The 27500-nt window shown below is 37.0% G+C and overlaps 1 long non-coding RNA gene across 1 annotated transcript in view; it reads left to right on the forward strand.

Moving 5' to 3' along the window:
* The window catches only part of LOC136838595 (uncharacterized), a 508758-nt gene that overhangs the window by 96249 nt on the left and 385009 nt on the right, over nucleotides 1–27500 (forward strand). The window contains exon 4 of the long non-coding RNA XR_010853048.1: nucleotides 13851–13973. This is a non-coding gene — a long non-coding RNA (uncharacterized lncRNA). The remainder of the gene's footprint in view (nucleotides 1–13850; nucleotides 13974–27500) is intronic.

The raw sequence follows: 27500 nt of genomic DNA on the forward strand, positions 1-27500 counted from the left end.
GCGATGAGAAGGACAGTTACAGGATACTGTACAGAAATATCCATACGTTCGATTATTCTTTCATGGCGAATGAGTCTGGGTTTTCATTGGTGCAAATTAAGAAATGAAGTACTGTATACGTTAGGAAATCACAATCAGTATCCTTTAAGTTAAGTATACCTGACATATTTACTAGACTTTGCTGAAATATAGATGGAAATTCATACATAAATTGGCACTAGTCAGATATAGGAGTGCTTTGTCAGTGCGAATGGCTGTTAATGCTATCACGTAAATCGTTAGTGAAGCCAAACGAAGGGTGACGTTTTATATAGCATGGGATTAAATAATTCGAAACCACTTTCCTAGTGTAGCCGAGTCAATATTTTAAGTGCTGGATCCAGGACCACACACTCGAGGGTTTCGGCCGTCGAGGAATTTCTATAGGTCACTAAAATATCAGCTGAATCGGCTGGTGAAGGAGCGGCGCTTTTTGAGCTAATCAGTTGTTGTGCATCAACGCCTTTCTTAGGAGGCCGAACGGCCAGCCCTTTCCTGTCTCCTGTCACCCTCGAACCCGCGAGGCCACCAGGCAGTTGCTAAGGCCTACTCCTCCTCCGTACTCTCGGCGTCGTCTTTCCTTCTCTCTCATTTCTTTGTGCTTTAGCAAAAGGAAAGGAATGTCGGTACCGACATAATTACAGAATGCCGGACATGCTCATCTTTTGGGACTGGCGATGCTGTTTCTCGGTGTCCTGGTTCTGCCTAAGTTATGGCAAACCACACAACTACAGTGAGGCCTCATGGCCCAAGGAATGTTGCTTTTCTTTTCGTCACCTTTCACCTTCCAAGAGTCGCTGGGTAGAAACCGAGCCAGCATCATAGACCGAACGTGAAAGGTAGCATAGGTTAACTTTATAATATGAAAAAAAAAAGGAAAGTGCAAATGATGTGATTCTTAATTGAGAGGTCCCAAGGTCTCCCGCTGTGCAAGAGTGTAACACGAGTAAGGACGGGGCTTCAGTCCCTTAAAAGTCGTCGAAATTTTCTTACTGTGGAAAAGAAGAGCATCATTCTTTTGCCCTCTCATCAGGGGGCTATTCAGTTACGATAAGCGAGAGAGAGAGAGAGAGAGAGAGAGAGAGAGAGAGAGAGAGAGAGAGAGAGAGAGAGAGAGAGAGAGAGAGCATTATTTTGGAAATACATTTGCTATTACAACCAACGAAAAAGGGAAAACTGTCAGTCGTTCACTTAACCTTTTCGAGACATTGAATTAAGTAGGTTTTTGAAAATACAGAGCGATAAAGATAGTGTTTTTCCTTTACTCCTTACTCTTTTGAAGAATAAGTACAAAGACAAAAGCTTCATTCAACGTACCTCAGGCTGTTAAACAATACACTATTGCATAAAATGGCTCCACTGTTATTTCCTGTGTCCGAAAACTGTTTTGTTTTCAAATTGAACAGTGTTGAGATCGGTCCCTTGTCCAAAGCAAACTTATCACAAAAGCGTGAAATTTCATATAAATACTCTCCTTTATTTTAGATTTTTTGTCAACTCTTCTTGTATGGAGCAATTTCTGAGATTTACGCATCTTTTCTTTGAGAGAAAATCGACCACACTTAGGTTTACGTATTTTATCTTTAAGAGATAATCAACATACAGTAGTTGGAGGTATAAACGTCCTTTCTCCATTTTTTAAAATAATGACAATAATAATAACATTTAACACATGGAAATCTTTAAGCCAGGTGTGGGAGAACTGCTCGAGATATGCTGATAAAACATTTTCAAATTATTCGTATTTTTTTATCGAGGAATATTTTTCTTTCTTGCATAGTGAAGGTTACAGAGACTTAATAGGACACTTTGAGAAAATTCACTATATCCTAAGATTTCTAAGTTACTGTTGGTCACTTCTGTGCATTTTAGTTTTCTGTAAAAGAAAATATTGTGCCGGCTTTGTTTGTCCGTCCGTCCGCATTTTTTGTATCCGCACCTTTTTCTGTCCGCCCTCAGATCATAAAAACTACAGTGGCTAGAGGACTCCAAATTGGTATGTTCATCATCCACCCTCCACTCATCAAACATACAAAATTGCAACCTTGTAGCCTCAGTAGTTTTTATTTTATTTAAGGTTAAAATTAGCTATAATCGTACCTTTGGCAGCGTTATAGGATAGGCCACCACCGGCCCGTGGTTGAAGTTTCATGGGCCGCGGCTCATCGAAAGATAGATCTATTTTTGGTGGCCTTGATTATACGCTGTAGCGGCTGTCTGGTAAGATCCAGGTTTTACTTGAAATTTTAGAGTGCATACACTTCACCATAAGGTATCCTCCTTTTGCTCATTCTATAGACATTTACTGTAAGCATTACTCTTTGAGCTTCTTGGTCATGAACTTCCTCCACTCTCTGCCGATCTGTCCATCAAGCTATTCAGCCTTAGCAAAATCTCTTGCTTTCTCATGGCACATTTTCACAAGGATGATATTCATTGCTTAACTAATTCTTCCTGTAATGACCTGGTTTGATTTGTACTGTCTTTACTATGTAATTCTTAAAAAAAAATTGCTTTTTACATTTTTTTTTTTACCCCAGTTAGCAATTTGATTCTTGAGGTTCTTGTATCTGCCTTTACTTGGGTTCTTGTATCTGCCTTTACTTGATCCAGCAGTTCGCCGTCTGTTCGTGCGCTAAAGTGTTTTTAATTTTTGCATCTGTTAATTCTCGGGCTTCTTATGGAATCATCCTAGATGCTGTTTTCAAAACAAATGTCCTCCCTAGATTGTCTTTTGTTACATTTTGATTCCACGTGTTTTTATTACACGATGAGGCATTGTGACTCAGAGGGGCCTGTATAATGTTTTTGTTTGATACTGCATGTAACTTGAATGCCCCACGTAGAGGGTTAGTGCCACCAATGCACCTCACGTGGTTCACTGTAGGCATCACGAAAGGGTATTTGTAGCGGCCTTCGGTCCCTATAGCTGCACTTTTTAGCTCTCTCTCTCTCTCTCTCTCTGCATTTCTTCAGTCTTTCTGCCCAACCTCTCTATTACTTCATAGTACAACTTTTGAAGTGTTCTCCAAGTCTCACCTTTAGATCTTTGTAGTTTATCTCTCTCTTTTCTCTGGATCTCTGTATCTTGCTGTCCAACTACTCCAGCTCCCTGATTGGTCGAAAGTGCCCCAGTGCTTTGTTTGACAGGCTGAATATCATAGCTCAAATAATACGAATGTCTTCGATAAAATTCATTTCTCTAATGTCATTACGTAACCTGGTACCTGTCAGCAATGAAATATCTGTTATTTTTGTTTGGTGGTTTAGTTTCCAGATGGATCAAAAGGCCGCATTTTAATTTGGATTCTTTCGTTTGTTATTCTTGTTTGTTCTTTGTTTTTCACGCACGCCATGTTCTATGTAAGATAAGATTCAGTGCAATGTGGACAACTGTCCTGCATCTGCGTAGCACTACTCTCTTGGCTTAGGAACAGGACCACGTTTATGACGTACAAATTCCATGGTACGTCAGTCTCGCTTGCCCCAACATGTTCTTTTTTAACATTATATCATATAGTTCTTTCAGTGGACCTTTGCCATTTTATAGTGAGACTTTTATGGTATAATTTTTTCATGTTTTCAACCTCCGGTTACAACATCAAAGTTTTCTTCAAAACCATTCTCATTTTTAATTGCTGTATCCCGTAGGGGTAGTGCCGTCAGTGCATCTCATGCGGTGCATGTAGGCATTACTGAAGGTTCTTTGCAGCGTGCCTTCGGCCCCTAGCTGCAATCCCTTTCGTTCATTTTACTGTACCTCCTTTCATATGCTCTTTCTTCTATCTTACTTTCCACCCTCTTCTAACAATTGATTCATAGTGCAACAGCGGGGTTTTCCTCCTGTTACACCTTTCAAGCCTTTTACTGTCAATTTCCGTTTCAGCGTTTATTGACCTCATAGGTTCCAGTGCTTGGCCTTTGGCCTAAATTCTGTATTCAATTCAATTCAGTTTAATTACTGTAGATCCTTGAACCGTTGTCTGGTTGTTGACATATTCTGAAATGCCTTTTTCATCATCATCAGATATCGTAGTGTTAGGGTCCTTTTTTCTTTCTCGTTGACAGAATCGTAATTCAACCCAGGGGGAATGTGACGTCGGTGTGCCTCATGCAATGCACTGTAGGCAATACTGAAGAGTGTTAGTAGCATCCCATAGGCACTTAGCTGCTCCTACATTTTAGCCTTTTACCTTACTTCCATTGCCGCATTCTTTCTTTAGTGTTGCTGTTCAACCTCTCTAACTATTACTTCTTAGTGCAACTGTGGGGTTTTTTCCAAGTTCCACCTTTAGATCCCTGTAGTTCATCATATTTAATTTTTGGGACTCTGTCTTGCTTTCCAACCACACAAAAGCGCTGAACGGCCGAAAGTGGCCCAGTGCTTGGCTTGACAGCCTAAATTTTATAGATTCATAGCAACGTTTTTTCGTATAATCATGGAAATGTTTAGCGTTTCTTCATCAGAAAATACCATGAGTTTATCAAGTTTTTTCTTACTTAATTTTTTACCTGCTTTATAAAAATTTTTCCTACTTAATTTTTTACCTGCTTTACAATGTTTTTCTTACTTAATTTTTTACCTGCTCTATAAAGTTTTTTCCTACATAATTTTTTATCTGCTTTATAAAGTTTTTTCCTACATAATTTTTTACCTGCTTTATAAAGTTTTTTCCTACTTAATTTTTTATCTGCTTTACAAAGTTTTTTCTACTTAATTTTTTACATGCTTTATAAAGTTTTTGCTACTTAATTTTTTACCAGGTTCATAGGCTCTGTCGAAATTTTTTGTGTTACTAATATGATCAGTTTCTGTTCTGCTGTTTTATCGGTTTGGTTAGTAGATTTGATGGCAACTGCATCTTCACGTCAGCTTGTTTGCTCATGACTACTGTGGATTCTGTCATATCACTAAATTCAAACATTGTACATTGCCCTATCGATTTCAACCATTATGTTCAAGAGAAAGTATAAGGGCGAATTGAATTTCCAATACATACTGGCCAAATGCAACTCGTTAGTTGGACACAGGTGACCATATCACATTTGTTTCTTTGGTTAATCATCAAAATGTTGTTTACATGCCTACTAAATTTTAATCGCAATATATGTAATACCATAGTATAGAAAAACCGCACGGGGTCATGTGGTGTTCCTGGACGAAATATATTCTGCATTTTATTTCTGCCTCCTCATTCGCGCGGTAATCTTCATTTGTGTGATTCCTGGTTTCCATTTACCATATATTTTATTGATCTCACTCTTGCATCGCCTTGTCTAGGAGGTCTACCCAAAAGTTGGAAATGTCATCACCATGATAACTTTATTCCCAACATTTTTTCCAACTTTTACTTCACACGTACTTATTCAGACACCTTAACAACCACACCTTCTCTTTACTGGCACCATCTGGCATTATATTATCTGCAAACGCGTCACTCCTACCACTTTCAATTCATAACCCCTTCCTTTGTGTAGCGATCCTTACCTTCATCGGTACTTGACCTCCATTATTACTCTTTCCAAAGACTATTTTTTTATTATTTTATTTTTAATTTTTCTGAAGGAAATAGTACCAGAAAAAAAGTATGCCTGTTATGCTCAATTTATATGCCGTTATATTCAGTATTTCATTCCTGTTTTGAAAGTGACTTTGGATTTTGTGGGAAGGCTGGCGCTTATCGGACTTTGCCTCTATTGCATTATCTCCTTCATGCGTTACGGAAAATGTGCAGTGGGTCACAATGAAGCTCGAGAGCCCTCGGAGTGAGTACGAGTGGGGGAATCGAGATTGTCAAAATTTCTGATTGCCATTTGCCAATCGGTAACGGGAAAGATTGAGTCACGAGAGTCCCGGCGCGTGGTAAAAATCACTGACCAGCTGGAAGACAAACCCCGTGAGTCTTTCGACTGAGGGATTTGACAAGTGCACTTTTAATTTCTGCACTCTTTGCATAATGCTTTGGGAGAAATAGAATATTTATTTGTTACCAGTAGGCCACTAAAGAGTAAAATCACTAGCAAAAGGGTTATGTGAACTTACCGTTTTAATGTCAAAAAGGATGTAATTTGTGTAAAACGTTAGATGATAATCCCCAGAAGGAAATGGATCACGGCAAGGAAGATATCAATAAGAAAATTAATGATAAATGAAACCCAAAAGACAGAATAAAAAAAATATCGAAACAATACACAACCAAATAGTAGTGCTTTGATTTTTATAGACTGGGAGGAAATTAAATTACATCAAATGCAGCCCGCAGCGGAAATGATGTTGTGGGGTTATGGAGAAGGGTGGTTTACGTGAAAACACCGCGCGGCTGTTATCAGAGCCATTTTTTTTTAGAGAAACGCCACCTCCACTTACCCTGAGAGTTTTATCTGTAGAAGCGAACTGATGGAAAACGCAGTGTGTATCAGTATATTTTTTGCTGTATGACAACAGCAGTCCGTAGGTATTAGAGGTCATCATTCATCCCGGGCATGCCTCTTACCACTATTATAGCCCCTTTACAAGTACGCAGAATGCAGGTAACTTGGTCCGAGTGCTCGGGACGGTATCAAACGTCTACACGGTCGGGACTTGCCGTCTCCATTTTCTCTCATAATTATGACCGTAATTTTTGACGTTAAGAGTACACTAATCATTGAATGAAAAACCTACAAGAAATTTAAAATAAAAATGAATGTAGTGAATATATTTATGAAAATAACGTATATACAAAGTACGTTCATGACAATTTTCCATGACGAGATAAAATCCGTATAGGTGGTGGATCTTTTTTAAGCGGGTAATGGTTGTTCATTTCAAGTGATCCGCATGTAGTCGTCCACAATTGCTTTGTTCAACCAACAGTAAAAAAAAAAAAAAACAGACACGAAGATTGTCGGGAATATTTAACAATTATATTAAATTTCATTATTATTTTTGTATGGGTGTGTTAGTACCTAGCTTAATAGAAATAATTTATTTAAAATAAAATACTGGTAGCTGAAGACTTACCGCGATAATTTTGGTTGGACCGAGAACGTTGTTGAGGTGTTTCAGATGAGAAGATTTTTTTAAAAAAGGTGTGGCCAAACTCTGGCTCCTGGAAATCTACAACATTATAATGGCAATAATGATGGGAAAATGTCATCTCGACAGCTAACAAGAATAGTTATAGAAGAATTATGGCTACTTATTAACTTCATGTGCAGCAAACAAAGGTGTGAAGAGCGAAATGTTGATAATCTTTTAAAAACGAGAAAAGCTTTGCAGGCAAGAGAGGCAACATGAACAAATACCTCGCCAAAGCAGATACTACGAATTTTGGACCAAAAACTAGCGGGATATGTGCCCGTTCAGGAGAGCATCAGCGCGAGAGAGAGAGAGAGAGAGAGAGAGAGAGAGAGAGAGAGAGAGAGAGAGAGAGAGATGAGCAACTTGAGCTCCGGAAGTGGGGCCTCGACCACCCGGGAATGAATGAACTTAAAGGGTTGCCCTCCACAACAAACTTTGTCTCCGCCCTTCAGCCTTTCCATAAGTGTTCGTCCTTTTTCAGTCTTCCTGTTTACTATTCCTCAATTCGGTCATTTCACGTAATCAATACCGCTGGTCCCATTAAGGAAGCCGGGGGATCAATTCACAGATAAGGATAAGGCAGATGATTGTTCAAACAGTGAACGTGAAGGGCCTTCCAGATCCACTAAAGGGAGATGCTTCTTATATTACCAATTAGGTATCATTTATAAACAAACTCAACAAGTGCATATCACCGGGGCGAAAGGAAAGGAAAGGAAAGTCCAAGGCTCGGCCTGTGTGTGTGTGTGTGTGTGTGTGTGTGTCAGCCCTCATCAGCTAATGCTGTCTTTTAGGGCTTCCATTAATATCTAATATACCTAGAGCGGTAACTTAACGATGGATGAAACTGTTTAACATAAGAATATCAGTTGAGGATTTTTAGATTAAGTCCATCTGAACACCCTTCCACCTCTCTCTCTCTCTCTCTCTCTCTCTCTCTCTCTCTCTCTCTCTCTCTCTCTCTCTCTCTCTCTCTTTTCACTGCTTCCCTTCGCAAACCCCTTTTCCCTTGGTATCACATGCCTGCATCTGGCAACAGTTTGCGCAACATTGAATGGGTCACACGATGTCATCTAAATTTTAAGAGAGAGAGAGAGAGAGAGAGAGAGAGAGAGAGAGAGAGAGAGAGAGAGAGAGAGAGAGAGAATTTGAGATTATACGAAACAACATCCCTTATGTTTTACTAACAGTAGGAACTTCAGGAGATTTGTAATGGTAACAGTTTACCAGGTAAAAGGTTGTTATTGCCTAAAATGAAGGACTTCTGCTTTTCAGTTCTGGAAGTTACAAGTAGTTTTCAGATACATATATATATATATATATATATATATATATATATATATATATATATATATATATATATATATATATATATATATATATGTGTGTGTGTGTGTGTGTGTGTGTGTGTGTGTGTGTGTGTGTGTGTGTGTGTGTGTGTATACTGTGTATATATAATTATATATATTCAGGGACCTGACTATTTTCATAAATTTCCATCGTGGATTTCTCCTCGATTGTTTGTGTTCGTTTCATTTCCATTTCACATTTTACAGATTTTGCATAAGGAAAGTCTTTGTATTTGCACTGGTGATATTTTAAATTACAAAGTATTACACTTGCTAAAATCTCTTGTAGGTAAAGTAAGTGATAAAACCCAGCTGTGGCCTCTTATCCGCTGGTCCATCTCATCCGTCTTCCTTATCACTTGGTGTCAAAAGTCTTGTGTAGGACATTAATCTTTCCACACCTTCGTTGCTCTTCCAGACCTTTCTCTACATCACCTAGTAATCCTGATTCTTGGCTTCGTACCAAGCTGTGCTTCTGTTTCCCCAGGATCAGCACTTCATGTCGAAAGGAAAGTGGAGAACAAAGATTAACCGTTGTCCTGTAGTAACGAGGATACGAGCAGACATTATGGGCAGAGTATGGGCTTAACCAAGGCAGCGGGTCGTTTTTACCCTACCTGTGGCTGGAGGTTACGTGAAGACGGCCTCATAACATGTCAGTTTACACAGACTTGCCTGCAAATGATTGATGTCCTTCTAATTCCCCCATTTTGCCCGCTAATCCACATTTGCTCTATCTAAGGAACAACTCATCGACCGAAATCTTAAAAGACTCTCTCATTGCCTTGTATTCTCAGCATACCAAGTCCCAACGAGGTCCAGAAAGGCTATCATCGTCAAGTTACAGTGAACCTCACCTCACAATATACATGTTCAATGCAAGAATGAGAGAAGGGTCTATGCTGATTAAAGTTGATATATAAAAATCAGTAGCAGATCTGAGAGTTGCTCAGACCATCCCTATACATGATGTCGGTTCACTGTGCGTAAAACTATTGTAAATTTGAGTGCAACTAGATAGGTTATATGCTTTTAAATGGGACTTATATTACTGTAAATTTGAGTGCTAAAGGATGAGTTATACCAAGTGTTCTATCCTCGATTAAAGGATTGTTGTGTTTAAGGATTTCCTGCTAGAACTGTAGTAACTGATGACCAGTCTGACATATTCAACTGAAATAGTTAAATTCTGGTTTAAGCTGGCCGTATGCCAGAACGAGCTTTGTTCTTGGAAGCCAATAATAAGAGATTTGCTGCCAGATTGTACAAGGACAGCTACTTACAGAATACTTTGAGAAATAACAAAATATTGTTTGAGCAAGATTGTCCGTGGTCCAATAAATAAAAGGATTACTATGAAGAGTTGTGAATTATGTCAATTTAGTCCTATTGTTAAAAGTATTTATTTGGGAATGGAAGGTTATTTAATGAACTTAATTCCCATTAGATGCTTTGTGTCAAAGAACAGCTAATCGACATGTATAGTAAACTTTTTTTTTTTTTCTTCCTGAAGCCAGAATTTTAATCACATGTTAAAGTTCATGTCATTATTTCTTTAAAGTCACTGTTTCCCATACAATTGTACTGTCTCCTCAAGTTCCATTTATGATTTTTATTGTGAGGATGTTGTTTATGTGGGCATAAGCATTTTTGTATGTGGTGTGCTGTATTTAGATTAACTCAAGAGTGTCAGCCTAGAATTGTAGAATGTAGGGCAGTAATAAATGCTATGACTGTAAAGTGCCAAACTTATGTTTATGAAGACGATTGTTGGCCTTATTCTGAACCTGTCTTGAAGCTATTCAGTAAAGTTTCTGAAGTTGTGAAAAGAGACTTTGAAAAGTCGATCGAGAAGAAAGAAATTCCGAATTGTGAGTAGACACTGAAAAGTGTGTCAGAAAATTCCAAACAGTTCGTCCTTATGAGGCTGTAAATATCCGGAAATGCAATACTTTAGTATAGTTACGATCAGAGAATAGATTCTTGCTTAAGTTGTCGGGACGCCTGTGCCTGAAGGAGAGTTATTTCTGAGTGGCGCTCATTTCTGCCTTTCCACTTAGAGGTTGTTGTGTTTTGCGCTTCCATAATGTAATATCTTCTTACCTCTTTTATACCCTCATTTTGATTGTGTCAGAGTTAGTAAATACTCAGTAATAAAGAAAGTTCTTCATTGGAGGGTGGGTAGAGCTCTCGGCTAGCACGCTGTTGGCCCAGCGTTCGACTCTACAACCGGCTAATGAAGAATTAGAGGAATTTGTTTCTGGTGATAGAAATTCATTTCTCGTCATAATGTGGTTCGGATTCCACAATAAGCTATAGGTCCCGTTGCTAGGTAACCAGTTGGTTCTTAGCCACGTAAAATAAGTCTAATCCTTCGGGCCAGCCCTAGGAGAGCTGTTAATCAGCTCATTGGTCCGGTTAAACTAAGATATACTTAACTTTTCAGTAATAAAGAATCCGCGGCAGTGAAGATTACTGATGTGATAAGAGAGTCGAGATTGAGATGGCATGGGTATGTGGTAAGGGATGAGTGATGAGGAGAGAATGAAGAGGGCCTGAGTGGAACCTGTTAGGGGTAGAAGGTCAAGAGGGAGGCAAAGGATCAGGTGGAGTGATGAAGTGGGGAGGATTTGGAGGAAAAGGATTTAGTCGGGGAAGACGCTTGCGTTTGGAATAGTTGGAGAAGGCGCATCAGCGCAACCGACCCCTTAGCATAGGGATAGCTGTGGGGTTCGAGAGGGGGAGTCATTAAGTATTCAGTTAGCATTGATAGCAATTGTGTACTTTCCTTTTTGATTTTGTTCTTTGTCGCTTTTCATAATTTTATTTGCTTCCACACTCACTGAACTTGTTTTCTTCACCACATATTGTTAGCTAATATATTAAATTTATACAGCAGTCTCATTATCCTTGATCATTGTTCAGAATGTCTCTCCATTTTATGCTAATTAATCTAAAATTGAGCATAAATAAAAATTTTTTTGCTCAAAAGTTTGTACTTATTGTGAGGGGTATTTTCTGAAGATTTTTTTTTTTTTTTTTTTTTTTTTTTTTGCAAACCTCAGGGTACCTGGGGTGCGTGGTGAAGCCAAAGTAAGTAAGAGTCATTGGGAAAATAACAAAGTGAAGCCAAAGATTGACTATTGATTAATTATTTTTTGGCTCAGTCATCTGATCTTGAAGATAATTACTAAATAAGAGGGTTGCAGCTTTGTGGCAAGCGTGGCTTAAAGGCACCCCAAACATCCTCAACCATAAAACTCGAATCTCAAGGGTTGGTTCCTGTACTTAGCTCTGAATACAGCAATTTTCAGAAGGTAACTTTGGGTCTATCAGAATTTTCAGTGACAGTTGAAACAGCAGTCCTTGAAAGGTATGATGACTTGAATGCAAGTTCTTTGTCTGTTGGATATAAGAGGATGGCCTCTTTGTTTTTGCAAATATTATTCGTACTTGCTTTATAATACTTAGCAAGAGCATAATTGCCTGATGACAACAGGTATTTAGGAAACTGTTACTTTGACAGATTTGCTTTTTAGCTGCATTTCTGGCAAGTTTAAACTTTCGCTATATATAATAATACAGTCTTCTTCCGTGTTTCCTTCCTATCATTTTCGGGTAATATTATTAATGACGCTTACAGCAGCATCTAATTCAAGGAATCTGCATGTGAAGTCAGTTTTTCTGCATTGATGTGTTTGTATTTACATATTGTTCAGGATTAATAAAAACAATTAGTCTTGTGTAAATACACTTAGAAATTATACATGTATCTATGTATTAATATCAGCATTTTCACTCTTTCTTTATATATATATATATATGTATATGTATATGTATATATATAATGTATAATCATGGTATAAACAATAGGTCACTGCCACACACATCATTTAATTGAGGAACCAAGGATGGCTCACTCGTGCAGAAAACTTTCACACAGAACAGCTCCCTTTGTATGCTGTCCCACACACCTCTGTCGACTTACATTTTCTTCCCCTTTTGAAAATTAAGGCCCCTCCCTTCCAATATATCTCACACACCAACTACATAGTATATCCCAGGGCTTTACGGGCTGTATCTGTCCAGCACTTGAAGGTTTTTGTCATTGACCTGTTGCCCCCCATTTAGTCCAAAAAACCAAGCTGCAAAAATAATTTGATCCTTTTTTACACTTTTACTAAAGTTTTATATTGCTGCCTTGTTTTTCAACATTTCTCACCCTTGCATTGCTTCTAATTCCGTATGTGCTATGCAAACACTTCATCTGAGTGATTTCAACCTTTTTTTCTTTTCATTTGTATACAACATCCACATTTCACGATTTTAAAGGAGAGTTTCCTAGCAGAGCCTTTACGCAATCCAAAGTTGACTTCCACAGAACCTCCATTCCTCTTCCAAAGTTTTCACATACACCACACTATCATCTTTGCTTTACCTATTTTGTAATTTACTTAATTTGCCATCACCGCAGCTCTCGCGACATTCTAATCTTAACCACTTCATTGTTTCTCTTAAATCCTCAACAGTTACTTCTATAAGTACCTCAATCCTTTCCACTTTTGCATCATTCAGCTCTGCTTCTTTTCAAATTTCCCAACTCAGCCACTCTTCAAGCACTCCATCCATCAACACAGAACTGCATTCTCTTCAGATATCCTCTCTCGATTTGCACGTACTGTGATTTTCACTCGTTAATTAACTTTTGTTTCAGCACTTACTTCCATTTCTCGATAACTTCTATGGTTCAATATGGACATTCATGCCATCATCCCACAAACATTTCTTGCTGTCACTGACCCGGTGGAGTTTTGTCATATTTTGTTGTAGATATTCCTTCTACTTCAGTATCGTTAATCGTAGCCCATTGGTTCGCATTTTCTGCATATACGCTGTTGAGATTTATTTACATTAAACACATATATAATTATTACACAACAGGCGTATTGTGCACTATTGCTCTCCTTTGAAGACATGCTCCCATTTTTGTGGTGCTTCCCCGGCTCTGGTGAATAATCAAATATATTCTCAGCCACTACTTTTACCATTACGTCCATTAACGTACTTTTATCAACTAAATTGAATTCAGATCACTCACACGGAGTACATACACACATTTATATATGTACATCTGTACACGCACACACACTATATATATATATATATATATATATATATATATATATATATATATATATATATATATATATGTATATGTATACATATAATATATATATATATACATATATAAGATACATACATTATATATATGTGTGTGCGTGTGTGTATGTGGTGTGCACGCGTGCGCGTGTGTATGTGAGTATCTAAATATAGACATTTATTCAAAATGATGTGTGCTCCGTCTGCCTTTGCTTTTTTATTTTTCTCTTACTACTCAGATTTCTCTGCCGGAGGTGAGTTCTAGCGGGCGTAAGGAGGTATCCATAGTAACCAGGTAAACATGAGATGGTTTCCATGAAAACCGGCCGGGTCTCTCAGAAACCTGGCTATTCTCCGGAAAGGTAAGTCAATATCAATTGCTGAAACGGGGGTTTGGGGGATATACTATATCCTGAAAATTAACACTGAGTGTGAATGATGTAAAGGCTTTATATAGAAATATATATACATACATATAAAATGTATGATATTGTATATATATATATATATATATATATATAATATATATATATATATATATATATATATATATTTATTTATATATATATATATATATATATATATATATATATATATATATATATATATATATATATATATATATATATATATATATATATATATATATATATATATATATATAAAATATTTTCCTTTTTTCAAACTAAAAACGGGTCGTCTATGAACAAAACCAAAGGGAGAAATGAAGAGCGTGATATTGCGGGCAATATTTCTACCCCTTTATAAACAATACACACGGGTGTGTATGTGTGTGTATATATATATATATATATATATATATATATATATATATATATATATATATATATATGTATATGTATATATATAAATATAGCGTTCGACTCTCCTACCCGGCTAATGAAGAATTAGAGGAATTTATTTCTGGTGATAGAAATTCATTTCTCGTCGTAATGTGGTTCGATCCCACAATAAGCTGTAGGTCCCGTTGCTAGGTAACCAGTTGGTTCTTTGCCACGTAAAATAAATCTAATCCTTCGGGCCAGCTGTAGGAGAGCTGTTAATCAGCTCAGTGGTCTGGTTAAACTAAGATATACTAAACTTATGTTACATACATACATATATATATATATATATATATATATATATATATATATATATATGCTTTTATACATAAATATATATATATATATATATATATATATATATATATATATATATATGTATGTATATATATATATATATATATATATATGTATATATATATATATATATATATATATATATATATATATATATATATATATATATATATATATATATAATTTTAAAAGGCCGATATAACACTGTTCCCACGACAAAGCCATACGCAGTATTTCGAATGATAATACTTCAATCTTGACACTGGTGAATATTGACATTGTTGGTGAGTGACAAGCGTAATTGTAAGGAATGTGAAGGTATGAAATAACGACGTTTGTGGTATTGGAAATGGCTGTTGCCCTGTGGTGAAAGCGGTCAGTTGGATATTGTTTTTTTCCTCAGTTAGCTCCCACTTGCATCGAGTCTGGTGGGCGTATCCGCTGGAGCGCTTCCTTGAGAATAGGTCCTAGTCCGTCCGCGAAATCTGATTTCCAGATTCATATTCTCCTTTTGACTAAGGAAGGCGTATTCCAGAGTCTTTCTTTACTTCTGATAAACAGCTCTGGATCACTCCAAATTGATGGCATGACCAGAATCTCATATTTGTACGAAAATCCTGGAGCTCCAAAAACATATCTTACTGATTGTTCAAGCTCAGTGTAGTTTTGCGAGATGGATCTGCCGGTCTCCTCGAATTAAATTTAGTTGCATGCTCGGCATGTTACAAACACCGGGATCTGATTATTGTTATAGTTTTTAAAGACATACCTTGATGTGTGAACTACTGATGGGTTCAGGATAGTGGAAAGTAATGATAGTTTCTCCAGTACTAATTGTGTTTTGATATATCAAAATTCTCTCGATTTACACAGTAGCTAATTAGCCCTAAATTGTCAGAGTGAAGAGTCAGTGAGGATAAGGAACCATACAAAACTGTTGTGTTGTACAGGAAATGTCTCAGAATGCACACCAGAAATTGGAAGAAGAATCATTTAAAAGCTTTAAAGATTATCTTACAACATTAATGCTAGGGAAGCTGCTGTATACACGTGTCTGTATGTATGTATGTATGCTAGGTGAATGTGCAATAGCCCTCAAGTTGTGTGCACTTTTAATATAATGCCTCTAGGACTTACATTTCCATGTGCGCTTCTTTTTGTACATGTGCGATTGTAGACACATCAACAGAGTAAGTTTATACAGTATCTCTCTCTCTCTCTCTCTCTCTCTCTCTCTCTCTCATACACACATTCTCACAATTTTTCTCTTATGCAGTTATTATTGGGCGCTAGCGCTCTTTCAGCATCAATAATTGTATGGCATAAGTTTTCACTTTTATGTGGTTTCTCTTTGTGTTATTGTCTGCTGCCGCTCTGTGAAAAAATTTCATTTGCTATTCCCTTTTACTGTTACTTTCTTGTTACTGTTATTTTCCCGCACATTATTATTTCTTTTTTATTCACTGACGTTCCTTTTTCAATCTGGCATTGTTCACAGTATTTACGGGAAGTGTATAAAACATTCGAATATTTAATTTGTTACTGGTTCATTTGCAAACTCACGATAAGTACCTATTTCGACGTCAAGTACATCTGCCACGGGTGACGTTATAACTAAATCTACACATTCCGAGTATATTGGTGTTTTATTGCTGATTCTGCTACAAAAGTAACGCAGTGACGTCACGGACGTCATAAATCGTTCATTGTCTGACGGACTGGCGTAAGCCATTTTTTCCCCACTCTGAGAACATGGGCTTCAAAGAATTTGATATTATTCAGAGCTTCTAATTCGCTCGTCTTTTGAAGACATTTGGTTTGAAAATGTGACACCACAGACAGCTGAAGTTTTGTTATGTTATAGAGTATAAAATAAACTGAGTCACTTTGGCTGAAAAACTCAAAAACTTAAAAAAGATGAGTATCAACAATTATTGAACATACAAGCTGGCCTCTGATAGGCTGCTGAGTTTTTCAAGTAAGCCAAATGTTCCGTGGATAAGGCCTGCCTAAATTTCATTATGTGGGTCCCGGTCTCCACGTCCAATGCTTTCTGCCTACTGGTGGTTAGTAAGACGCCTTAGGTTGGTGTTTTCATGTCCGAGTATTGCCGTTGCTTTTATCTGCTCGTTTACTTTTGGTTTCCTGTTATGCCGTTCGTTGGAATGTAGAACAATGGCTCGCTAATATCTGTTCTACTGCATATGTCTCCTCTGTGTGTATATATATATATATATATATATATATATATATATATATATATATATATATATATATATATATATATAAATATATATATATATATATTTATATATATATATATATATATATATATATATATATATATATATGTGTGTGTGTGTGTGTGTCTAAAATTCACTATAAGCCATCTCTTTTACCTTTTCCCTTGTATAAAATAACAGTTTTCCTTCTCACCAGTTCTCTTGCCAGCTTTTCTACATTTAAGCCTAACATTACACAGCGTATCACTTCACACTCTAAAATGATAAAAGATATTTTGGGATTCCTACTTCTAACTTTTCTAGTTCGGTTTTGCTATTTTATCAGTGCAGTTATTTCCTTGCAAATTTACCGTCAGTTTTACTTTGTTTTCGTGGAATTCCATTAAATGTGTCATATATTTGCATAGTACAATACTATAAATGGTTTATTTTTAAACTTTTTTATTAATCTTGTTTTAGGTTTTAAATTTACTTTTGTGATTTAAGATTTTTTGGGTTACTCCGTTATTCATCAATGCTGTATTTTAATAATTTTGGATTGTGATAATTTTAGTTCTGTCAGCGATTTTTTCAGCTCCATGATTTTTTCATGTATTAGGTCATAAGTTTATATTCCTTAGCAAATGGTGGGCCGGTTTGAAAAGAAAAGAGTTTGCAAACCCTGTTAATCGCCTCAAGCTCAGTCGCGTCATGTGTTTTTTTTTTTTTTCTAACAATTATAACTATGATTTTCTGTTTCGCATCCTTTTTCAGGACTAAGAGCCAGTTTCCACATTTTGTTGTGTACTTCCATTTCGATTTTTTCTGTACTCTTGCACGTCCATACTAATGACATCGTAGAAGTTTTATAGAATTTGCTTTTGAACGTCAGTCTAAATGGTATGAGTGGCTACATAATGAATTTATGGAATGAAAGCCATCCAGCGTTTCTACTGGAGTGCCTATCATTATAATCTTGATTTGGGTGTTCCATTGACCACATATGAGGCTGCTTCATTCTGCTTGTTTACAGTCTGATCTGCTTTGAAATGATCAACATTTACTCTCTGATGATCACTATTTAACTGTGTTTCTGGATTACTTCAATTTCTGCTTTAATATAAAAAGCGACCCTTTATTCGGAAGAACATTCCTCTCGATACAGATTCAACCGAACTCGCTCGCTAAGTGTCACTTCATATTTTCGCCCTTGTAAAAATAAAAAGAAAAAAAGAGGGTTGCTTTCTTCTGTTCTCAGATTTTAACTTTATCTCTTGACCTGCATTCAAGGTTATCCTTACGTAAGTAGTCTGTTCATGAGGTGGTCAGTTTTGGAATGTCTGCAGTTATCTGCAGAATTCTGTTGCACCCCTTTTCCTCCTTTTAAGTGTACGATCATTTCTGTTGCAGTCTTTACCTTGCTTACGGTTTATCTCAGTTTCATCTCTTCCATTATTTGTCTTAATGTTTTATTTCCTTTAATTATTATTCGTTTTTATTTGTTCCACCTTATTGCTTTTAGTGTCTTGCAACTACATGTTTGTAGTATTTTTTCTTTGATATATCAGTTTTGTGTTAAAACTACTCGTAAGGTCAGCTGCAGCAGTTGATGTTAAATTCTGATCGGTGTTTCGTATATGTAGAAATCCTGACTGGGATTACAGATCATAGAGCATAAGTATTTCGTGTGCTGCGTTTTGCCTTCTAAAATTAGTATTTGTTTATTTTTGCGGGGGTTCTTTTAACTGGGTGTACCATTTTCATCCTCGCTCCCATAACCAGACTTTCTTACCAGAGTTTCTGACATGTTCATTTTCCATGTTTCCTTCACCACTGGTAGTAGGTGACAAAGACTTATCCAAGAATAGTAACTTTTCCCCTCATTTCATCCTTAACTTTCTTATGACTATTATTGCTCATCTGATGTTGTATCTCTGTAGTTGTTTATCTTCGAGTTCCTTGTTTCCATATGTGGTGTTTACCTGCTCGCAATCACGAATCCCTGTCATTATTTCGTTTGTAATTGGAGACAATGTTTGCATCCGCTTTACATTCGCAGCTCTTCATCTTCGAGTTCTTATTGCAGAAATGCATGTATGTACAGTATATATTGTTATTACTCGTGTATACCTCAGTGCTATGGCTAATGTAATACATCTCTTGAACCAATATAATTTTTGAAGGTCATCAGTGAGGTGACCAGCATCTTAGCGTTGTCAGGCGAGTCCTCTGATGACGGTCTCTAAATAAATTTTGAGGCACTCGTAGCTCCGCTGGTACGAACTGGGTTCTGTTCAGTTAGTTCAATCAGCATACATCCATTCGCTTTATTTGATGACTAATCGTGGCGAGATTCTCTCCGTGTCACGTGCTGAGGCGTAAACAAAAAAAAACACGATCTCGTGCGTCGGGATGCTTGCGTCTTGATTTGTTGTATTAAGTCGCCTCTTGCTTAGGTTGTTTTGTTCTCGGTTGTTCTTTGGTGACGAATTTTTGTCTGTCTTTTGGAATGGACAGAGAGATTAAGGCTTGTACGGAGAGAGCAAAATAAGTTAGATTTGAATCAGCATTTTCATTAGTTTGTAACATTGCTACTGTGCGATTTTTGTGTACAAGAAAATATAATTGCATTGCATTCCATTTATTTGCCTAATTATCAGACTTGTATTTTAAGCTGTGATTCTTCTAATGCAGTTCTCAGTCTTTTGCTCACGCTACTTAAGCCCTCTGCAGAGTTTAAATATTAAATTAACGCGCACGAGAAATACACAGGTCTGTGAAGGCTAAGTATAACGTAAATGTTTATATGCATTAGAACTGCTCAGCTAACACTCTTTCGGTTGATATTTTCCGAGATTCATCTTCTTAAAGCAGTATGTCTTCACCGGCAGTTTTTTCTATCTTTTTTGACTGCCATCTTTTCTTCCTCATCACAAAGCAGCTGACTGAATAATCAATGATTTCATTCCATTCTTGTGAAAATATGTTTTGGGTGAATTTTCCCTTTTGCGTAGTTATAGAAACGTGAGAGAGCGACGTGTTGTTTATCTCGTCCTTCCACTGACCTCGTTTGCCGATCTTCATCAGCAATATTCAGACGACGAATACCACAAGTGTCGTTTGTTTTTTCCAAAGGGAATCTCTTCGGAGCTCATAAGGTGCGCCGTCACGAACGCCGCGATGACTCGGTTGCGATGAGCCAATGGCGGCCGAGAGAGCGCTAAACCTCTCCTGACCTACCGTACCAGCGATGACCGAGAGACAAATCCCGCCACGAACCTTTTTCAGGAGGGAGAAGAAACTGCTCCTGGCAGCCCCCGCGACGGATTTAGCCCGGCTCGAAGTCCCTGATCAGCATGTGAGCACGAACCGTGACAAGGTTACTTTTGGAATCTACGCTCTACTTTCATCGCGCGAGAAAATGATTAATATTTGCAGCAGATTGCTTTGTGCATCAGGAAGCACAGCGTGCTCGCCGAGGTGCTCCCTGGTGCTTCTCTAGCGCTTCTTGCATCCAGCCTTTGCACAAAAGAGCCGCATTTAGACATTTCGCTTCTTTCAGTAATTAACAAGATTTATCGAATAACTGATTATTCAAACCGAGGAGATTGTGATAGAAAGAATAAACAACTAATAAACAACTAACCTACTTGGAACAAAGACATCCTTGGGGTACTGCAGCAGAAAATAAGAATATTAATAGACAAAAGTTCGTGTTTTTATTCAGTACAATTAATTCACACCACCCAACTTTATGCACAGTCGATATCATATATTGAACAAATAAGACACAAGATGATAAAAACTCGCACATGCATTTTATTTGTACTGGTAAGAACCTTAACATAATAACCGCCATGTAGGCTATACATTTCTAGGAAGATTAAGTATATTTTAGTCGAAAGTCAATAAGATAAGTGTGTAGTCTACGCACAAATACACACACTCATACATTACATATATATATATATATATATATATATATATATATATATATATATATATATATATATATATATATATATATATATATATTATATAATATGACAGTTAAATTTTTTCTGTTGAAACACAATTCCATCAAATATAAGGAGCCCATAGAAACGCCAAAAACGTGGAAAATAAAGGCTAGATTTCAGAGACCGAACTGTCTTATTTGCCTAACGAGAGGGACAGTTTGGTCACTGAAATGTAGCATTTACTTTCTACAATTTGGCGTTTTTATGGACTCCTTATATCTGATGGAATTCTGTTTTAACAGAAAAAATTTCGCAGTCATATATATAATGTATATATGTATGTATGCGTATATATAATGTATATGTGTATGTATGTATATATACATATGAAGTAGTTGTGATAACTATTAAAGTAAATCCTGTTATCTTCAATAAACACTCGTATCTTGTAATTTCTCAGTAATAAGAACATGAACAAGAAACCATCGCTAATTTCCTAAATAGTTCCCGTAACTCTGATTCTTTAGCCCCTGCAACTTACTTCCCCAATGGTGGATACATCGTCACGATCGTTATCGGTAATCTTAAAATGATTGGACATTGACTTCTTTCTTACATTTTGAAACTCCTCGGTTGTTATCCTGTGCTTTCAGGTCACCAGTATAGCCTCTCCAAGGAAAGAGCTTCTTAGACCGTTTCTAATAAAACTTAAATTTTCACCTTACATTTAAATACTTAGAATAACATGAACGACAGCTCACAATCTCAAAATTTTCACCTTACATTTAAATACGTAGAATAACATGAACAACAGTTCACAGTCTCACTAAGATAAATATGGCTTCGGTATGTAAAATTACTCAATTAGATTTACGTATTTATTATGAAGAAAATGTGAAACATTAGTATGTTCATCAGAACAAAGATCTGTAGCTGCGGCTGTCGTCTTCAAACAATAATCTTTAGTGCTGTGATGAAGGCATTTTGTTGACAAGCCTTCCAGGATATCAGTTCTTGGCATCAAGACTAAATATGTTGGCACTAAATGCATTGCTGCTTGCTTTCTGGCTGATGGTTTGCCAAGTGATGCCCCTTTGGCCTTTGATACGAGTAAGACTGGAATCTTCCTTTCGGATATAAACTATTCAGGGTTTTTGGCTGACTTTGCTTTCTTTTTGGCGTTCCTTGGTATTGAGTCTCGAATTCCTTTAGCCACAAGTTTATTTTTTTTTTCTTGAGGTCCTAAAACGTCTTCGAAGGAGTTGATCTCGTGCTCCTCCATCAAGACTTCATCAACTCCAGCAATTCAATTGGCTTAATGATGCAGTACGGTGTGATTCATGTCTTCACTTTCCTGGTAAGCTTTCTATTATCAGAGACCATTTCTGTGGGCAAAATTAGCACGATGTTTACACTATATATGGATAATTTCCGATGGTTTGACGTTGCTGCTTGACACAACTTTGAATAGGGAGTCAAAGGCCTACCGTACCATCCACTTGTTTCAAAGGTTGGCATTACTTACCGTGGCATTAATTACCTTCCAGTTGTGTGAACTGATAAATTCATTAACTCTCCCATGTCGTGTCTCATAGGAGCAGGAGACTAGCTGGCCTAATGAGCGGGGCTAAGCCTTCACCTCATGATGTCACTTACTCACGATGACTAGATGGTGTCTTCTGGGGGGCCGAGCAGAAATGAATGGGCCGAGACGGCTGTAATTCATTGAAATTTGTTCAAATAACCAAAACTTTTGAAATAGGGAAGTTTCTAAAATTTGGGAGAGGATAAAGGTTTACTTGCTATAGTGATAAAAGGGAAGGGTGTGATCAAAGAAAGTGTTGACTTCTGATGCGGATCTGTATCAAATGCTAAAAAAAAAAAAAAAAAAAAAAAAAACTGTAAGCAATGAAACTCGTGTAGACAAGCTTGAGTTAGATGAATGTATGTTGATTTAGGTTACTTAACATTTTTAGAGGTGAAGTTCACAAGAACCTTTCCTCCCTTAGTCAAAGTAATGTACTGTACTTTGACCTGTGCTCACAGACGATATTGCAAATTACGACAGGGGATGTAAGTTAGGCTATCTTATCTATGGTAACTAACCCAGTGGCTCTCCAAGAATGTCAACTGATTTTTAACAAGAATCTGCATCAGAATTGTCAGTCTTCCTGGCTTCCAGCAAAATAAAAAACTAGTTGAAATTAAAATCAAACCTGATTTTTGACACTAATACATCACAGCTAGAAATTTCTGTAACGAATTGTTATTTTTATTATTATCACGGAATTTTTGATTCTGCATTGTGGGTCAGTTTGATTTATTAGCTGTTCTAGTGTCATTCTTGTTACATACTTAGGGATAAGGATGCAGTTGGTTTAATATTGTTAATCTTGTAAATGAATTTACCACCGTCATTTTTACATTGAACTGCCTGATGTAGTCTATTTTTTACTAAATTTTAGTGCCAACTTGAATACTGTACAGAATAAGGTTGTAATCATCATTGTCTCGGGCCGGCCAATGAAGAATTAGAGGAATTTATTTCTGGCGATAGAAACTCATTTCTCGGTATAATGTGGTTCGGATTCCACAGTAAGCTGTAGGTCCCGTTGCTAGGTAACCAATTAGTTCTTAGCCACGTAAAATAAGTCTAATCCTTCGGGCCAGCCCTAGGAGAGCTGTTAATCAGCTCAGTGGTCTGGTTAAACTAAGGATACTTAGCTTATCCTTCCCTTTAACGCCGCCCGACGCAAAGGGCCTAAGTTAAATCATGCCACTGTTATCTTTAACGTGCTTAGTCTTCTGACCTCCACTCTTCTCCAACCTCCCTTCTTATAGTTCTCATCCAAGTAGGTGTGGGTCTTCCAGTTCCTCTGGTGCCCCCGGATCCCTGCTGCCGCCATCGCGTACAGGTCTCTCTGGGATTGTGCGGAGTACATGTCCAAGCCATTTTCATCTCCCTTTCATTGTTTCATATGATTTATAACCAGGAGATTCTTACCACCGCCATATGCCCTAGACTAGGGGCCATTTCTAATTTGTACCTATCCAGTTGTGGCTCTTGATACCTTCTTTATTATTATTTTTTGGGTTTTATTCTCAAAGCTGTGTGGTCTTTTTTCAATCTTGCAGAGCGATTTTGTTTTTCTGGTACACAAGCTCAGAGATATTGATTATTAGAAAAAAAAACAAGTATGGTTAGATCATTAGAGATATCAAGAAAATTGGATGTGCTTTACTATATCATAGTCGTTTTCACTAAATCTTCACTTTTTACATCCAAGTGAAAGCTTTTAAGTCTGCCAGTGCTGGGGCAGCTTACGGTCGGGTCTCGACATTTGTCTCGAGAAGGTGAGCTTGAGGATGATGATGATGAGAGAGGTAGAAGAAGAAGAAGAAGAAGAGGTGGAGGAGGAGGAGGAGGAAGAAGAAGAAGAAGAAGAAGAAGAAGAAGAAGAGAAGAAGAAGAAGAGAGCCTCATGCAGGTAGAGATGACTGTGGCGCTGAGGCTGGTTGAGAAGAGGCAGATGTGGGTCACCCTTAGGATCGATTAATGCTCCTCAGGGTGCGTTTCAAATGCAATCCTTGCTTGGATATCTTGCAAAACCTCCCGAAACATCTACGCCGGAGGAGGACAGAAGAAGAAGTAAGAAAGAAAATGAAAAGTTAAAGTGTGAACGAGATGTCCGAACGTTAGGAATATGAATGACGAATTATTCTTGCTGGAATTTTCATTGCTTTGCGAATGCTTTTAAATTTTGACATAGGGTTTTATGGAAAGTTTTTAATTCATGATTAGTTTCCTATTTTTGTTGATGGCATTTTGTTTGCTAAATCAAAAATATTATATATTGATACATACTTGGGGTTTACTGATCTACGTTTGCTTAGGCTTGAAACTTGAAGAAAAATAATCATTTCCGATTTGTTGCTTCCCATCAGCTGCTCTGCTGAACTTTGTTGGAAAGTCTCGGGTGATTCATCTCTTTAGGGAATGAAGGATTGTAGATGAATATACTGTAACAGCATTATCTCAATGAAAACGGCAATATCGCATGTTCTTCATTGTACTGACTCTCCCCCACCCCTCTCTCTCGCTTTTTCTTCGTCAATTCTCGATGGGTCCCCTTTTATAACATAAGGCACAAATTATATGCATATATATATATATATATATATATATATATATATATATATATATATATATATATATATATATATATATATATATATATATATATATATACTATATACAATGCTGCTTAGAATGTGAAATTTATAATTCAAATAAGTATTATAAATGTAGTTGTTAGTTGAAAGTGTTGGGTCTCAGCCTTGGTAGGGAAGGGTAACACCTCATCATAAAGGACTTTCTGAGAAGATGAAGCCACCTTCTCTGAGGGAAAAGGGTTTTATATATATATATATATATATATATATATATATATATATATATATATATATATATATATATATATATATATGCACACACGTTAAAACACAGAAGATATATATATATATATATATATATATATATATATATATATATATATATATATATATATATATACATGTGTGTGTGTGTGTATATATACATATATATATAATTTCCCCCTCTGAATTGCTGGAGCCAGAATGTAAAGCATTTTGGTTTCTCAGAAATTTCATAGGGATGAAGTTGCTAGTCTGATGCCTTTTTTCATAACCTCAGCAGTTGTTAGTTAACATCTACCGCTGGATGGACTGGTTTACTGTAGGCTGGCAGTGACCTGCGAGCCTAGCAGACTAGAGTGAAGCACTGCACCTTTTAGTCACTGTTTGCAGTTTGAGCGATTCCTCTTCCAATTGAAGGACGAAACTCACAGGACGCGAGTCCTTTTTGTCCTCAGATCGCCAGATTAAGTCTTTAGAGACGATTTACACGTTAGATTTGAATGAATAGAGACATCAGTTGGGTTTTGCCATCGAATGTTTATATGGAAAACTTTCGAAGAACTTTTGCTGTTGTGGAGGAACTATACAGTTAAGCTAGGAATGACCTGCCGACTGCATCTGGCCTATGCTTTTGAAAGAGGAAGATGGTAAGTGAGGTCCAGAGAGAAAAGAGAAAGAAATAGATATTAATCTGTAAGAACGTATCACAGATTAAGATACGAACAAAACACGTGCATTCTTCGCTACAACAGACACAGGACTATGAGGAAATATAAATACTTCGATAAAACGTGAAATTTTAAACTAATATGGAAGCTGCCGCCGCTCAGAGGAGAGAATTCTTTAGTGCTGCTCAAACTTAGAAACCAGCAAGTATTTTCAGCAGACTTCAGCCCCTTTTGCATTGCAAACAAGCAGCCTCAGTGACGAGTGATTGTGGCACAGCTTTAAAAGTTGTTCACAGATGTTCTTGCTGAAGATAAAGGGGGAAAATCTTCAGCTGCAAGGATGCTTTCTTTATGCCGGGGTTAGAGCTCCCTTTAACAATGAATGTGATTGTAAAATCCATTTGTCACTCTGTAAGAAATACGTGTAAATACTATTGGAAGGAAGGGGAACTTTAAAAGACGGTGAAATATTACAGAATGGATTAGGCTATGGTATTATTCATTGAGAGATAAGCACGGTATGTGGACGCGCGCGGGTAGTAGTCCTGAATGCTGTTTTTTTTACACACACACACATACGCACACACACATATATGTGTATATTACAGTAAAACTGTGAAACCAGGGATTTCACGAAATCTCTGAAATTTTCAGGGATTCGTGAAACCACCAATTCACTTAGGGACATTTGATCACCGAGGGGCTAGTACTAGCCACGGCGAAACCGTGAACCATCTACACTGTTTCGCCTTGTTTAGTACTAGCCCCTCGGGATCAAATGTCCAAAGTGAATTTGTGATGTCACGATTCCCTGAAAATTTCAGCGATTTCGTGAAATCCCTGGTTTCACAATCTTACTGTAACACACGCACACACACACACACACACACACATATATATATATATATATATATATATATATATATATATATATATATATATATATATATATATATATATATATATATATATATTACTTATTTCAAACTAAGGTTAAAATTGTACAAGTAATATTCCAGCACACTGGTAGTTCTGGACAAGGCCTAATACTGCTGTAATGTTTGGTACGTTTAAAAGAAATAAAATGTATTTACTTTTTACGTTGGTCAATTATTCGCTTCCGTCCGCATGTGGTGTGAATTATCGATGGAATTTTACTTTGTGAAGCGATTTTTTTGTCCTTTTTTTCATTATTTCAGTGTCTTTACGTTCTCAAATTACAGCACCTCACTTCATGACAATTAAGATGTGCTGATTTTACTCCAGTTTTAAGTAGGAGAAGCGATATTGTTTTTGTGCTGGTATGTTATGTTACTGTGACTACACACATTTGCTTACCAGTACCGTAGAACGTGCTTCTGACAACACTACTGAGGTTGGAAACTTTAAGAAGATTCTCTTTTGTCGAAGATCTCTTGAACATAGGTTGGGTTTCCGGGTAATAATTTATCACCTAAAGGA

This window comes from Macrobrachium rosenbergii, chromosome 5 (genome assembly GCF_040412425.1).
Source record: "Macrobrachium rosenbergii isolate ZJJX-2024 chromosome 5, ASM4041242v1, whole genome shotgun sequence".
NCBI classification, from domain to species: domain Eukaryota; kingdom Metazoa; phylum Arthropoda; class Malacostraca; order Decapoda; family Palaemonidae; genus Macrobrachium; species Macrobrachium rosenbergii.